General features: G+C 52.2%; 1 long non-coding RNA gene and 1 pseudogene across 2 annotated transcripts in view; one reads left to right on the top strand and one right to left on the bottom strand.

Annotated features, from left to right (window-relative positions):
* LOC144579468 (uncharacterized) overlaps nucleotides 1-393 on the top strand; it is a 21623-nt gene extending 21230 nt beyond the window's left edge. For both annotated transcript variants that reach the window (XR_013527009.1, XR_013527008.1), the window contains exon 3: nucleotides 1-393. This exon is cut by the window's left edge and continues 148 nt beyond it. This is a non-coding gene — a long non-coding RNA (uncharacterized LOC144579468).
* A 7599-nt stretch (nucleotides 394-7992) lies between these two features.
* LOC144579456 (signal recognition particle 9 kDa protein pseudogene) lies at nucleotides 7993-10796 on the bottom strand (annotated as a pseudogene).
* Between the last annotated feature and the right edge of the window lie 2962 nt (nucleotides 10797-13758).

Genomic DNA, 13758 nt, shown 5'->3' with positions numbered 1-13758 from the left:
CCTTGTTTCCGGTCTGGACACACAGTCTATAATACGGGCGTTGCAAACTAAGACAATTTTCACACACATCTCACGATCCTACCTTTTCTTTCCAGTGCCACAAGCCACATCGAGGGTGGCGTGCCTGATCGCTCTCTGATAGTTGATTTATATAGTGCAGAAAGTGCTGACATTGGCCATGTGCACCTGTTTTTTTTTGTTTTGTTTTGTTTTTGGACGGAATCTCTCTCTCTCTCTCTCTCTCTCTCTCTCTCTCTCTCTCTCTCTCTCTGCTTTGTTGGGAAACTCTGTTCTTTAGGACGAATTTTCATACTCTGTGAAAATTTCCTCTTCAAACGAGCATCTCTTGAAACATGAAAATTATTTTAAAAATAAAGAGAAAGACAAAAGGCACACAGTGGAAATTTCTTTGGCTGCCTCCCAGGTTGTACCTTGGACCCAGTGGGAGGGAAGGAGGGAGGGAAGGAGGTAAGGAGGGAGGGAGGGAGCAGCAAGATTCAGTGGGTGGGTTAGATTTGCGGTTTTCGGTGCTAAATCCTCTCTGGAGGCCCAAAAGGCCCTCCGGGAGCCTCCTCCCCAGGGGAACCGCATTGCGGCTGCTTTCAAATTCGCCAGCGACCCGTTTCACCAGATGGCCTGGGTGGGCCGGTTGGGACCACACTGGACCACCCGGGTGTGTGCTGTTCTTGCTGGGTGTGGGGGTAAGTCAGTCTTGCTGACTTACAGGATAAACTGACAGCACTGGCATGAAAACTAAGATGCATTTCTAGGCGGCTCGGGCGTCAGAGTGTCACATACGATGCCCTTCGTTCAGTCAGCAGCCTGTCTTTAGCTTCCTCAGACGTCAGGACGACTTCCCATCAGAGCCTCTTTTTTTCCCTCGTTCCACGGCAGAGATGACACACATGAGAGGGAGAAAGAAAGAGCTCAATAGATGATGCTCGCCCTCATTTGTGGAATTATCAGTCACCTACAGACAGATGGGCGACTAGACAGAGACGCAAATCAGACACCATTTCTAGGTCCTCTTGGTCAGGATGGTCTCTCTCTCTCTCTCTCTCTCTCTCTCTCTCTCTCTCTCTCGGTCAGGATGGTCTCTCACGCGCTCTCGTGCTCTCTCTCTCTCTCTCTCTCTCCCCCACCCCCAGCCAGCACAGCATGTGTGTGTGCGCGCGTGCACGCACGCACACACACACACACACACACACACACACTCTTTTCACATCCGTGTCACAAATCACACTAATTTACCCCTTTAGCACTATACATATTGAGTGAACCAATCTCACAACCCCATGGCTGAGGAAACACCGTCTCTATGATATATTAAAAAGATTGGCCGAGCCGGATGAGGCGGCCCATGCCTGTAATTCCGACACGTAGCGGGGGCTGAGCCAGGTGGATCACTTGAGGCCAGGAGTGCAAGACCCGGCTGGCCAACATGGCGAAACCCCGTCTCTACGAAAAACATAAAAATGTGCCAGGTGTGGTGGCGTACGCTTGTTAGATCAGTAACTCGGTAGGCTGGGGCAGGCCAGTCACTTGAACCAGGGAGTCCGACGTGGCGGTGAGCCGAGATCCACGCCACGGCAATCCAGCCTGGGTAACAGAGTGAGACACTCTCTCTTAAAATAATAATAGTAAGGAAGTTTCGCTGGGCATGGCGGCAGCTACCTGTTAATCCTACCTGGGCAATCCTGTGACAAAGAAAGGAGGGAGAGGGAGAGGGAGAGAGAGAGAGAGAGAGAGAGAGAGAGAGAGAGAGAGAGAGAGAGAGAGAGAGAGGCGGAGAAAAGAGACGAGGGAGGGAGGGAGGGAGGAAGGGAGAGAAACAGAGAGACAGAGAGAGGCTTAAATTCTGCAGCGCAGTGGTGTCATCCTAGCTCACTCACTGCAGTCTGGACACTCCTTGGCTCGACATTCTTCCACCTCAGCCTCCAGAGTACACGTGCCATTGTGCCCAGATTAGTTATTGAGAGACAGGGTTGCACCATGTTGGTCAGGCTGCTCTCAAACTCCCGACCTCGGGTGATCTGCCTGCCTCGGCCTCCCGAGTTGTTGGGATTACAGGTGTTCTCCGGAGAAGAAAAGAAAACGGGATTTATTTACCAAATCCTACACACCTACGCATTGTGTTCCCCTTGTTTGGGTTTGTGTAGTTTTAGTCATCAAGCAGACACGCCTCCCAACACCTTCTCTCTCTCTCTCTCTCTCTCTCTCTCTCTCTCTCTCTCTCTCTCTCTCTCTCCCCCCCTCTTTCTCTCTCTCTCTCTCTCTCCTCTCTCCTCTGTTTCTCCTCTCTCCTCTCTCTCTCTCCCCCCCTCCCTTTCTTTCTCTCTCTCTCTCTCTCCTCTCTCCTCTCTTTCTCCTCTCTCCTCTCTCTCTCTCTCTCTCTCCCCCCCTCTCTCTCCTCTCTCCTCTGTTTCTCCTCTCTCCTCTCTCTCTCTCTCTCTCCCCCCCTTCCTCTCTTTCTCTCTCTCTCTCTCTCTCTCTCTCTCTCTCTCTCTCTCTCTCTCCTCTCTCCTCTCTTTCTCCTCTCTCCTCTCTCTCTCTCTCTCTCTCTCTCTCTCTCTCTCTTTCTTGTTTTTCACCTGGCCTAAAGAGACACCCATTGAAAGTAAGACAGAGAGAGCTCCTTCCAATTGTTTTATTGATCTAGAGACAGTGTCTCACTCGGTCGCCCTGGCTGGAGTGCAGTGGTGCCATCGTAGCTCACTCACTGCAGTCTAGACACTCCTTGGTTCAAGACATTCCTCCGCCTCAGCCTCCAGAGTACCTGGGACCACAGGCACATGCCACTGTGATCAGATCATTCATTCATTTTTCTGAGACGGGGTTTCACCAGGTTGGTCTGCAACTCCCGACCTCGGGTGATCCGCCCGCCTCGGCTTCCCAAAGTGCTGTGATGACAGGCGTGAGCCACCGGGCCCGGCCCCTCAGATCAGTTTTTCAATGTTTTCTAGGCCGGGCGCTGTGGCTCACGCCTAGAATTCCAGCACTTTGGGAGGCCGAGGTGGGTGGATCACGAGCTCGAGAGATCGAGACCATCCTGGTCAACCGGGTGAAACCCCGTCTCTACTAAAAATACAGAAATTAGCTGGGCATGGTGCTGCGTGCCTGTAGTCCTGGCTACTCGGGAGGTTGACGCGGGAGAATTGCCTGAACCCAGGAGGCGGAGGTTGCGGTGAGCCGAGATCGTGCCATTGCCCTCCAGCCTGGTGGGTAACGAGAGCGAAGCTCCGTCTCAAAACAAACAAACAAACAGATCAATTGCAACGAAGTGATGAGACCCTGTCTGTAGACCCTTTCTACAGGCAGGGTCTCATCACTTCGTTGCAATCCTCCCGACCTGGCGTCTCAAAGTTTTGGGATGATGGATGGGCTCGAGCCACACTGTGCCTGGCCTCCGGGGACTGATTCGCGACCACAACTGACGTGCTAATATTTTCTTCTTTTTTCTCATTCTTCTTTTTGAGACGGAGCCTCGCTCTGTGCCAGGCGAAGGGAGGCGCATCGCTTCGGAAGCGGCAGCCGAGCCGCCTTCTAGAGCCCCATTCAAAGGCAGACAGCCCTGTTTCCCTTCTGGAGTCGGAGGTGATGGCTCCCATGGCCTCGGGCTCCACTCCATTCGGCAGGCGCCGCCCCACAAGAAGGCTGGCTGTGGCTGTGGCTGGGGGTGGGGGGACGCGGTGGGGCTGGCTGGAAGAGTCTCCTTTTCTGCTTCGTCCTTCGGTAGCTGGAATGACGGGCGCGCACCACCACGCCCCCCGGCTACTTTTCCTATTTTCAGGAGGGATGGGGTTTCGCCATGTTGGTCAGGCTGGCCTCGAACTCCTGACCTCAAGTGATCCGCCCTCTTGGGCCTCCCAAAGTGCTGGGATGACGGGCGTGAGCCGCCAGCACTTCACCCTTGAAGAGCAAGCGCGCGGGCGGGGAGCGGTGGCTCACGCCCGTCATCCTATAGCACTTTGGGAGGCCCAGGAGGGAGGATCACTTGAGGTCAGGAGTTCGAGCGAGACCAGCGTGGCCAACCTGATGAAACCCCGTCTCTACTAAACGTACAAATGATTAGCCGGGCGTGTGGTGGGGGATGCCTGTGATATCAGCAACCCGGGAGGCTGAGGCAAGCAAGCAGGCAGGCAGGCAGGCAGGCAGGCAGGCAGGCAGGCAGGAGAATCCCTTGAACCTGGGGGGCGGAGGTTGCCCTGGGCTGAGATCACGCCGTTGCACTCCAGCCTGGGCGACAGGGGTGAGACTCTGTCCCGGGGGGGGGGGGGGAGCAAGCTCGCACCCTGCCACCTTTCACTGCGGCCGGCCCTTTTTTAGGCTCTGAACCTATGTCATTTCTGACATAGGTTGACTCCCTCGATCCCCTCTCTCCGTTAGTGACTCGGTAAAGTAACTTGGACTTTGTGTCGCCCCATCCCGAAGACGGGTGGGTGGAATCCCACTGGGAGGGAGGGGAGAAATGGATCGGGATACCTGGTGACCTGGGCCTGCCTGAGGAGACTGTCACCCTTCGCTGCTCACGAAAAGGTCGGGTAGGGGCAGAGGAAGAGCTCTTTGCCTTTGGCCCTTTGAAGGTTCGCCTGAAACGTCAACTCGTCAGAGACAGATGAATCAGAGAATAGGCCAGACACGTTTCGTTTCTGGGTCCCCTGCAGAACGAAGGCCCCCCGGGATGACTTGGGTTCCACAGGGTGTATCTTCTCCGACTCTAGGTCCTGAGACCTTCGGTTCTGGGGGAGGGGGAGGGCCCTGCCTCTTCCACGAAAAGGAAAGAGCGCGTGCTTACAGAGGCCGAGAGGAATCTAGACGGACAGAGGGGCCCTGCTGGGTTTCCCCACTCGGTGTGTAGGATTTGGGGAGGTCGAGGCCAGGCTCCCACTTGGATGAAAGGAGCATGTTTCAGACTTTTCTCCCTGTCACTTGTGGCGTCTATCCTTCTCCTATTTCCCTGACAAACTCCTCAACTCAAAAATAAACGGTTAGGGAAAATCTTACCTAGCGAAGCCAATCGTGGAGGCGCTAAGGAAGAAAGCTCATGACCGCGGCATACATTTCTAGACATAGGACCTATCGCGGTGTGTGCGTGGGAGTGATTTCTAAGGCATGGCCACTGTAACGCTACTGGGCTGGGACGGCCCAGTGATGTTCTCGTGAGGAGACGGTGGGTGGATCGCGAGAGGTCGAGAGTTCGAGACCGGCGCCGGGGCAACGTGGAGAAACCCCGTCTCTACTAAGAATACAACATTCACCCGGCACGGTGGGTGGTACGTGCCTGTCATCCCAAGCTACTCGGGAGCCTGAGGGCAGGAGAATCGCTGGAACCCAGGAGGCGGAGGTTGCCGTGAGCCGAGATCGTGCCACTCACTCCGGGAGTGAGTGTGGATTTCACGGACCTTCGCTTCCCTGTAACGGATATTGACACTCTGAGGTGGTGGGTCTGGAGTCCACTCGGAAACGCTAGGGACTGGACTTCCATCTTAGATAGGCCCCATCTCCACCCCTAGCCTCCGTCCACACGCCCCCGCCCCTGGTCTCCTCTTCCTTCTCTCTAGGGGAATGGAAGTTCCAGATGAACCCACGGGCGGGTGCCTAGGCCGTGTCCCCTGGGGGCTCCGGTCGACTAGTTGCAGGCGGGCATCACCCGAGAGGACTCCCTGGGCCCAGAAACGACCTGATCCGAGAGGGATCGGGGAGAGGCCGGTGACGCGGCGTGCCTGAGCCGCCCCCGCCCCCGCCCCCGCCCCCGCCCCCGCCCCCGCCCCCGCCCCCGCCCCCCAACCTCCACCCCGACCCAGAGCGATCCAGCGTTCCCTTCTTTTTCGTGCTGACGCCTGCAAGCATCGGTGGTCTTTGGGCATCACCTAGCGGCCACTGTAATGGAAAATCGAGGTGGCGCGGAGGGAGCTCTGTGAGCCCGAGGACTTCACAGAACCTGGGGCAACCGGTTTCTCTTCCGCCCATCTGGAGGCCCCTCCCTCTCTCCCTCGTTGCCTGGGGAACCTCCGCCCCGGTGGGGGCCCTATTGTTCCTTTATCGGTACTTTGTGTTCCTTTGTTTGTTGGTGTCTTTCATGCGCATAGACTCTTCTACCTGGGCTTTATGAGGAGTTGGTTTATTTTTTAAGCACCCCCCACCCGCCCCTTTACTCCAACTCGTTGAGTTTGTGAGGTGGGTTCCCCCCAACGCCGCGCCTCTCACCACCCTGCGTGGAAACGTTCTGGAGCCAGGCGCGTGGGCCTCCATCCTCTCTCCCCTCCCCCCACCCTTTGCCGGTTGACATTTGCATGGGTGATGGCCAGATCTCACCTCACTCAGTGGCCACTGTTTTTGAAGATGGGGGTGGGGGTGGGGCACGGTCCCACTTCCCCAGAGGCAGCTGGGGGCGATGGCACAGCCTTTGGTCCTCGTGGGCAAGCGGGTGGGCGGGCTGGACAGTAGTGGTGGGGCTTTTTCACCCCTTCACTCCTCAGCCATCCCTCCCTCCCTCCCTGGGAAAGCTTCATCTTGGCTGGGTCTCTCAATCACCTTTTCTCTTGATGTCTTCTTTTCTCCTTCCCCGGGCCAGCATATATGCAAAATGGGAAGGGCATCGTGGCGCCACGCTGGGCCGTAGTAGTTTGTGCCCAAAATAGAAACGCTGTCTAAAAAGCGATACTTTGCTCCCTTAAGATGACCGGAGGTGATGCCTTGGCACGGAATTCTAGGACGGTGTATCTTTTCCCCAGGACGTGTGTGAGCTGCTGTTTTTCTCCTGCTGTTGACTAGCGAGCGCTTTTGTGGATTTCTCGATGTCTAGTGACAGCCGGTTCCTGTAAACTGTACTTCATAATGTGATAACCTGCTTTTTGCCAGTTAAAACTAGCTCTCTCTTTCTCAGACTAAAAGCTGTTCAGGCTTTATGTCAGTTAGCTTCCTGAGCTGGGCAGACTCCATCTTACCTTCTACATTTTAGTGATTTTCCCACCATTCACTATGTCACCAGAGTATGTAGCTGGGGCGGGCTGACGCTGGGAACGCATTTGTTCATAAGAGGCCGAGTTCAGTGGTACCAGCAGAGCTTGGGAATGCGGGCAGGTGCTGTCCGATGCCCAGAGCCCCGGTTACCTATATAAGTTGTATGTCTTTTGTGACAACTTTACCCCTCGCACCTGGCACTGTTTTATTTCTCATGTACTAGCTTAAGTTTGAACTTTTTGCTTACTCTGCTTTTGTGAAAAATTTCCTTCAGCTAAGTTCCCCCTCCCTTTTAAAACTAGGGTATAAAAGACCGCCTAATATTTCCTTAGGGGCCGAGAGAATTTTGGGCATCAGCCACCTCTCGGTCGCTGGCATAATAAAGGACTCATAATTCAATCTCAGAGTCTGGTGCATTCTTTGACTCGCTCGGGTACAACAATAAGGTCTTTCTTTCTTTCTTTCTTTCTTTCTTTCTTTCTTTCTTGTTTTTGTTCTTCTTGTTCCTGTTCTTCTTATTATTATTATTCTCTTCTTCTTCTTCTTCTTCTTCTTCTTCTTCTCCTCCTCCTCCTCCTCCTCCTCCTCCTCTTCTTCTTCTCCTCCTCCTCCTCCCCCTCCTCTCCTCCTCTTCCTCCTCCTCCTCCTCCTCCTCCTCCTCCTCCTCCTCCTCCTCCTCTTCTCTTCTTCTTCTTCTTCTTCTTCTTCTTCTTCTTCTTCTTCTTCTTTCTTCTTCTTCCCCAGGCTGGAGTGCAATGGCACGATCTCGGCTCACTGCAACCTCCGCCTCCTGGGTTCAGGCAATTCTCCCGCCTCAGCCTCCCGAGTAGCTGGGATTACAGGCACGCGCCACCATGCCCAGCTAATGATTTGTATTTTTAGTAGAGACGGGGTTTCACCATGTTGACCAGGATGGTCTCCATCTCTTGACCTCATGATCCACCCACCTCAGCCTCCCAAAGTCCTGGGATTACCGGCTTGAGCCACCGCGCTTGGCCTGCAGGATGTATTTCAATGTAGTACCTTCATTCCATTCCTGGGGAATCAACATGTGAACACGACGTTTAGGTGGTGAAATTAGGGTACGAACATAAGTGTCAAATAATATCATACTTCCGGTTTACTGGAAAACATGACAGTTGTGACAGTCACACCTAACACTTTGGTTACAGAAAGAGAGAAGACGGACAGAAGTATGCAATGATGTGACAGTTGGGATCATCTATCGGCCTTCTGAGAAACTGCAGATGAAAAATACGTCGTGAAAATGTCTGTAAAATGGTGGTTGTGGTACATGTGTAGTGACCGTCATTGCATTCACGCACTCAAGTAACTGCTGCTTCTGATAACTGAAAACTAGATTCAAAGTCATTGTTCAACGAGCTGATACTACCAATCCCCTATAATAAAAGGTATTTTTATTGTATCTCTCTGGAGAGAGAGAGAGAGAGAGAGAGAGAGAGAGAGAGAGAGAGAGAGAGAGAGAAGGCAAAGCATACTGGTTAGTCAATTCCTGTTAGATATAATTGAGGCCACACTACTAGACATACTCAGGTGCACGGCATTCGTAACAATGCGCACTGTGGTGCGGAGTTTGTTCCGATGACCATCTTTTATGTCTATTGGTCATCGACGGCATACATTTTATGCTCCAAAAGAAATACCTCGATCCAACACAACGGTTACATTGAATGTTCTTTGAAAGAAAGATGAACTAAATTTAAGGAAGCATTGGCTTTTCGTAATATCTCATTTTCAAGTTACTGTTACGAATCTGCCAGAAAGAAACAATTGTGCGTTTTACCTAACATCAAGTAATCTGCAAAGTTCCGGAGACAGATGCATCGCTTGTGCAGTTTCCAAAAGTAAATACAGGCTTTCTGACTGAAAACATTCGCATTCCTAGCTCTCTAAAGAAAACGTTCAAAAGAAAATTACAGAAAATGACCTCTGAGCTTCTGAAGAGTCCACTTAGTTACATAAAGTATTTTCTGTCCCAACACTTTCCCTACTTCAAAAGATATTTACTTCCTCAGTACATGACAAAGTCTTCATTTCAAACCATTCACTCAGTTTCCATGGTAACACTGAGGGATTCCCTGGCTACGGTCAGTGCCACTAGTTAGTTGACTGTGGAATTTCTCAGTCTTCTTTCCATCTTGAGCTTGCTCTCTTTTAGACACCAGACAAACTCGATCATCTGTTACTTGTGTGTTTAACACACAAGTTTCCATCAGAATGCCTGTATTTGAGAACCACACGTGCCTTCACAGGGTCAGCGAGGTAAAGCTTCTCTCTCGGTAGGCAGCGTGGCTGAACTCCTCCCAGGTCTGGCACTGTGCATCGTGGCCTGGAGTGCAAAAGTAAACAGAGGCAAGGCCACAGAACCAGGTTCAGCAAACTACCTAGAGTCGCCAACGGATGCAAAAGTCATAAGGTCTTATTTTCTAGAAATTCATGAGGTCTTCTTCTTCTTCTTCTTCTTCTTCTTCTTCTTCTTCTTCTTCTTCCTCTTCTCTCTCTCTCTCCCCCCTCCCTCCCCCACTTTCTTCCACCCCTCCCTCTTCCTCTCCCTCTTTTTTATTTTAATATAAGCTCAGGTAGATCTAATCCAATCCATTCCCAAGGCCTCAATTCTTTACTTTAGGAATCTCAGATTTGATCTCCATACAGAATCCTGTGCAGAAGTGGCGAGTTTATTTCTGGACTTGGAGACTTCAAAGATGTTACACATTGATAAAGATTCAGGCCTGGCACGGTGGCTCCTGCCTGTCACTGCAGCACTTTGGGAGGCCGAGGTGGGCGGATCACCTGCGGTCAGGAGTTTGAGACCATCCTGGCCAACATGGTGAAACCCCGTCTCTACAGAAAGACAAAAATTAGCCAGGCGCGGGAGCTCACGCCTGTAATCCAAGCACTTTGGAGGCCAAGGCGGGCAGATCACCTGGGGTCGTGAGTTCAAGACCGGCCTGAGCAACATGGTGAAACCCCGTCTTTAGAAGGAAAAAAAGGACAAAAATTAGCCGGGCGTGGTGGTGCGTGCCTGCAATCCCAGGTTCTCGGGAGGCTGAGGCAGGAGATTTAATTGAACCCAGGAGTCGGAGGTTGCAGTGAGTGAGCCGAGATCGCACCACTGGACTCTAGCCTGGTGGACAGAGTGAGACTCCCTCTGAAGGGGCGGGGGGGAGAGAGAGAGAGAGAGAGAGAGAGAGATAAATCCAACCCTAAAATCTGGGTTTGCTTTCTCCGTTGACTCGGTTGTGACCCAGACTTAGTGTCTCGATAAATCGTGCACCTCTCTGTTCAGCTAGGATGCTGGGAGGGTTTTCTCAGTCTGTATCTCCCCATGTCTTAAATGACCCGTGACCGAGCCCTGTCCGTTCTGTCTCAAATATGGAGCTCCAAACATTCCTCTCCATTTCCACAACTACACACGGCCCCTCGTGAAACCACTGGCTCTCGGGAAAACATCCCAGATGGTGGTTTCAGCTTTTTGGCTATGAAGCCTGAGCCTGCTGACCACATTCCTGTTCAGCTAATACGTTTGTATTGTTAGTGAAGGCGGGGTCCCACTATGTTGGCCTGGCCAGGATGATCTCCATCTTTTGACCTCGTTATCCACCCTCCTCTCTCTTTCTCTCTCTCTCTGTCTCCCCCCCCCACCCCCGTGTTAGTGAAAACCTGTCTTTAGTAACAATACTGTCTCTGTGACGGTCTGTCTGGCTGGCTGGCTTTTGCTGCCGCTGCTGCTGTTGTTTCTGTTTTAAAAGTGCACCCGGGCCACCGATTATGGTATCAAAAGCATTATAAGATATGTGTAATTCTCTCTCCATTGAGTACCCCTTTCCTCCTCCTCTCTCTGCTCTCTGTCTCTCTCTGTCTCTCTCTGTCTCTCTCTCTCTCTCTCTCTCTCTCTCTCTCTCTCTCTCTCTCTCCCCCCCATCCCTCCTCTCTCTCTTTTTTTTTTTGCTTTTTTCTCTCATTTGAGACAGAGTGTCGCTGCTGCTACCCAGACTGGAGGGCAATGGCACGATCTCGGCTCACTGCAACCTCCGCCTCCTGGGTTTAAGCAATTCTCCTGCTTCAGCCTCCCGAGTAGCTGGGACTACAGGCACGTGCCACCATGCCCAGCTAATTTTCTTTTTCTTTTTTTTTTTCTTTTTGAGTTGAGACGTGGTTTCGCTGTTTAGACCAGGATGGTCTCGATCTCTTCACCTTGTGATCCACCCATCTCGGCCTCCCTAAGTGCTCGGATTATAGGCGTGAGATGCCATGCCCAGCCTGTGCTACTTTATCTTTTAACTTTTTGCTTACTCTGCTTTTGTGAAAAATTTGCTTCAGCTAGGTTTCCCCCCTCCTGTTTCAAACTAAGGTATAAAGAACCTCCTAACTCTTTTTTTCTTTGGGCCTGAGAGAATTTTGGGCATTAGCCACCTCTCCGTCGCTGGCTAACATAAAGGACTCATAATTCAGTTTCAGATTGCGGTGCATTCTTTATCTCACTCGGATATAACATCCCTCTCTCTCTCTCTCTCTCTCTCTCTCTCTCTCTCCGTCTCTCTCTCTCTCTCTCTCTCTCTCTCTGTCTCTCTCTCTGTGTTACTCTCTGTGTCTCTCTCATCTCTCTCTGACTCTGTCTCTCTCGATCGAGTTCGACACGTTGAGTTAAACACCTTCATTGGTTTTCTTTGGTGGTGGTGGTGGTGGTGGTGGTGGTGGTGTGTGTGTGTTTGCTGAGACCGAGTCTTGCTCTGTCTCCCTGGCTGGAGTGCAGTGGCACAATCTCAGCTCACTGCACCCTCTGCCTCCCTGGTTTCAAGTGAGTCTCCTGACTCAGCCTCCCGAGTAGCTGGGACTACAGGCACGTGACACCATGCCCAGCTAATTTTTTTTTTCTTTTTTCTTTTTTTGAGTTGAGATGGGGTTTCGCTGATTAGACCAGGATGGTCTCGATCTCTTCACCTTGTGATCCACTCGTCTCGGCCTCCCTAAGTGCTGGGATTATAGGCGTGATCTGCCATGCCCAGCCTGTACTACTTTATCTTTTAACTTTTTGCTTACTCTGCTTTTGTGAAAAATTTGCTTCAGCTAGGTTTCCCCCCTCCTTTTTCAAACTAGTGTATAAAGAACCCCCTAACTCTTTCTTTCTTTGGGCCTGAGAGAGAATTTTGGGCATTAGCCACCTCTCCGTCGCTGGCTAACATAAAGGACTCATAATTCAGTTTCAGAGTGCGGTGCATTCTTTATGTCACTCGGATATAACATCTCTCTCTCTCTCTCTCTCTCTCTCTCTCTCTCTCTCTCTCTCTGTCTCTCTCATCTCTCTCTGTCTCTGTCTGTCTCGATCGAGTGTGACACGTTGGTTTTCTTTGGTGGTGGTGGTGGTGGTGGTGGTGGTGTGTGTGTGTGTGTGTGTGTGTGTGTTTTCTGAGACCGAGTCTTGCTCTGTCCCCCTGGCTGGAGCGCAGTGGCACGATCTCAGCTCACTGCACCCTCTGCCTCCCTGGTTTCCAGCGAGTCTCCTGACTCAGCCTCCTGAGTAGCTAGGATTACAGGCACGCGCCACCACGCCCAGCTAACATTTTTGTGTTTTCAGTAGAGGCAGGGGTTTCACTGTCTTGGCCAGGCTGGTCTCAAACTCCTGACCTCCTGATACTTCCACCTCGGCCTGGCCTCTCAAAGTGCTGGGATGACAGGCACGAGCCACCGCTCCTGGCCATCTTCCTTGGTTTTAACTGGAGAATCTAGATTCGAGCCACACCTCGTTCTATGTCACGGAAGGACTTCGTTATCCTGCCGACTCGGGAAAGCCAGGCCCCTTGTGACCCGTTTCAAACTGAGAGCCACCTCATGTTTGGGAAATGGATCCGCTCCCAAGTTCAGTGAAGGGATGCGGTGTGTAGGACGAGGGACCCTGTTCCTTCTGATTTGGTCTGCATGGTGGGGCCTGGGGCTGGCCGGAGCTCAGTGTGGACCGATGGCTCCCTCTACCATGGGATCCACTGTCCCCACTTTGGAACACAGGCCTTGGCAGATCCTGGCCCTTCCTGGTATTGAGTCAGGCCGGGTGCGGTGGCTCATGCCGGTAACCCCAACACTTTGGGAGGCAGAGGCAGTAAGATCTCTTGAGCACGGGAGCTCCACCACCAACCTGGGGCTACATGGCCAAACCCCGGGGTCCGTGCCTGTAGTCTCAGCTACTTGGAGGCACTTCACCCTGGGCGACAGACAGAGCGAGACCCTGTCACAAACAGACAGACAGACAACAGCTATATTATGTCCTTCTCAGGGTACAAAGCAAAGCTAACAGAATACAGCATTTAATTTTTTTTAACTTTGTTTATTTATTTATTTTGAGACGGAGTTTCGCTCTTGTTACCCAGGCTGGAGTGCAATGGCGCGATCTCGGCTCACCGCAACCTCCGCCTCCTGGGTTCAGGCAATTCTCTTGCCTCAGCCTCCCGAGTAGCTGGGACTACAGGCCCGGGCGGGTGCGGTGGCTGGCTCACGCGTGTAATCAACCCCAACACTTTGGGAGGTGGGCGGATCACGAGGTCAGGAGATCGAGGCCATTCTTGCTAACATGGTGAAACTCCGTCTCTACTAAAAATGCAAAAGTCATCCGGGCGTGGTGGCACATGCCTGTACTCCCAGCCACTCGGGAGGCTGAGGCAGAAAGAATCACTTGAACCCGGGACGGAGAGGTTGCAGTGAGCCTAGATCGTGCCATTGCCTGCCCTCCACCCTAGGGGACAGAGCGAGACTGTGTCTCAAAGTAAATAAATAAACTCGTTC

This window comes from Callithrix jacchus, chromosome 15 (genome assembly GCF_049354715.1).
Source record: "Callithrix jacchus isolate 240 chromosome 15, calJac240_pri, whole genome shotgun sequence".
Lineage (NCBI taxonomy): Eukaryota > Metazoa > Chordata > Mammalia > Primates > Cebidae > Callithrix > Callithrix jacchus.
Note: the sequence above shows the minus strand (reverse complement) of the source record. Positions and strands in the feature narration are given on the sequence as shown.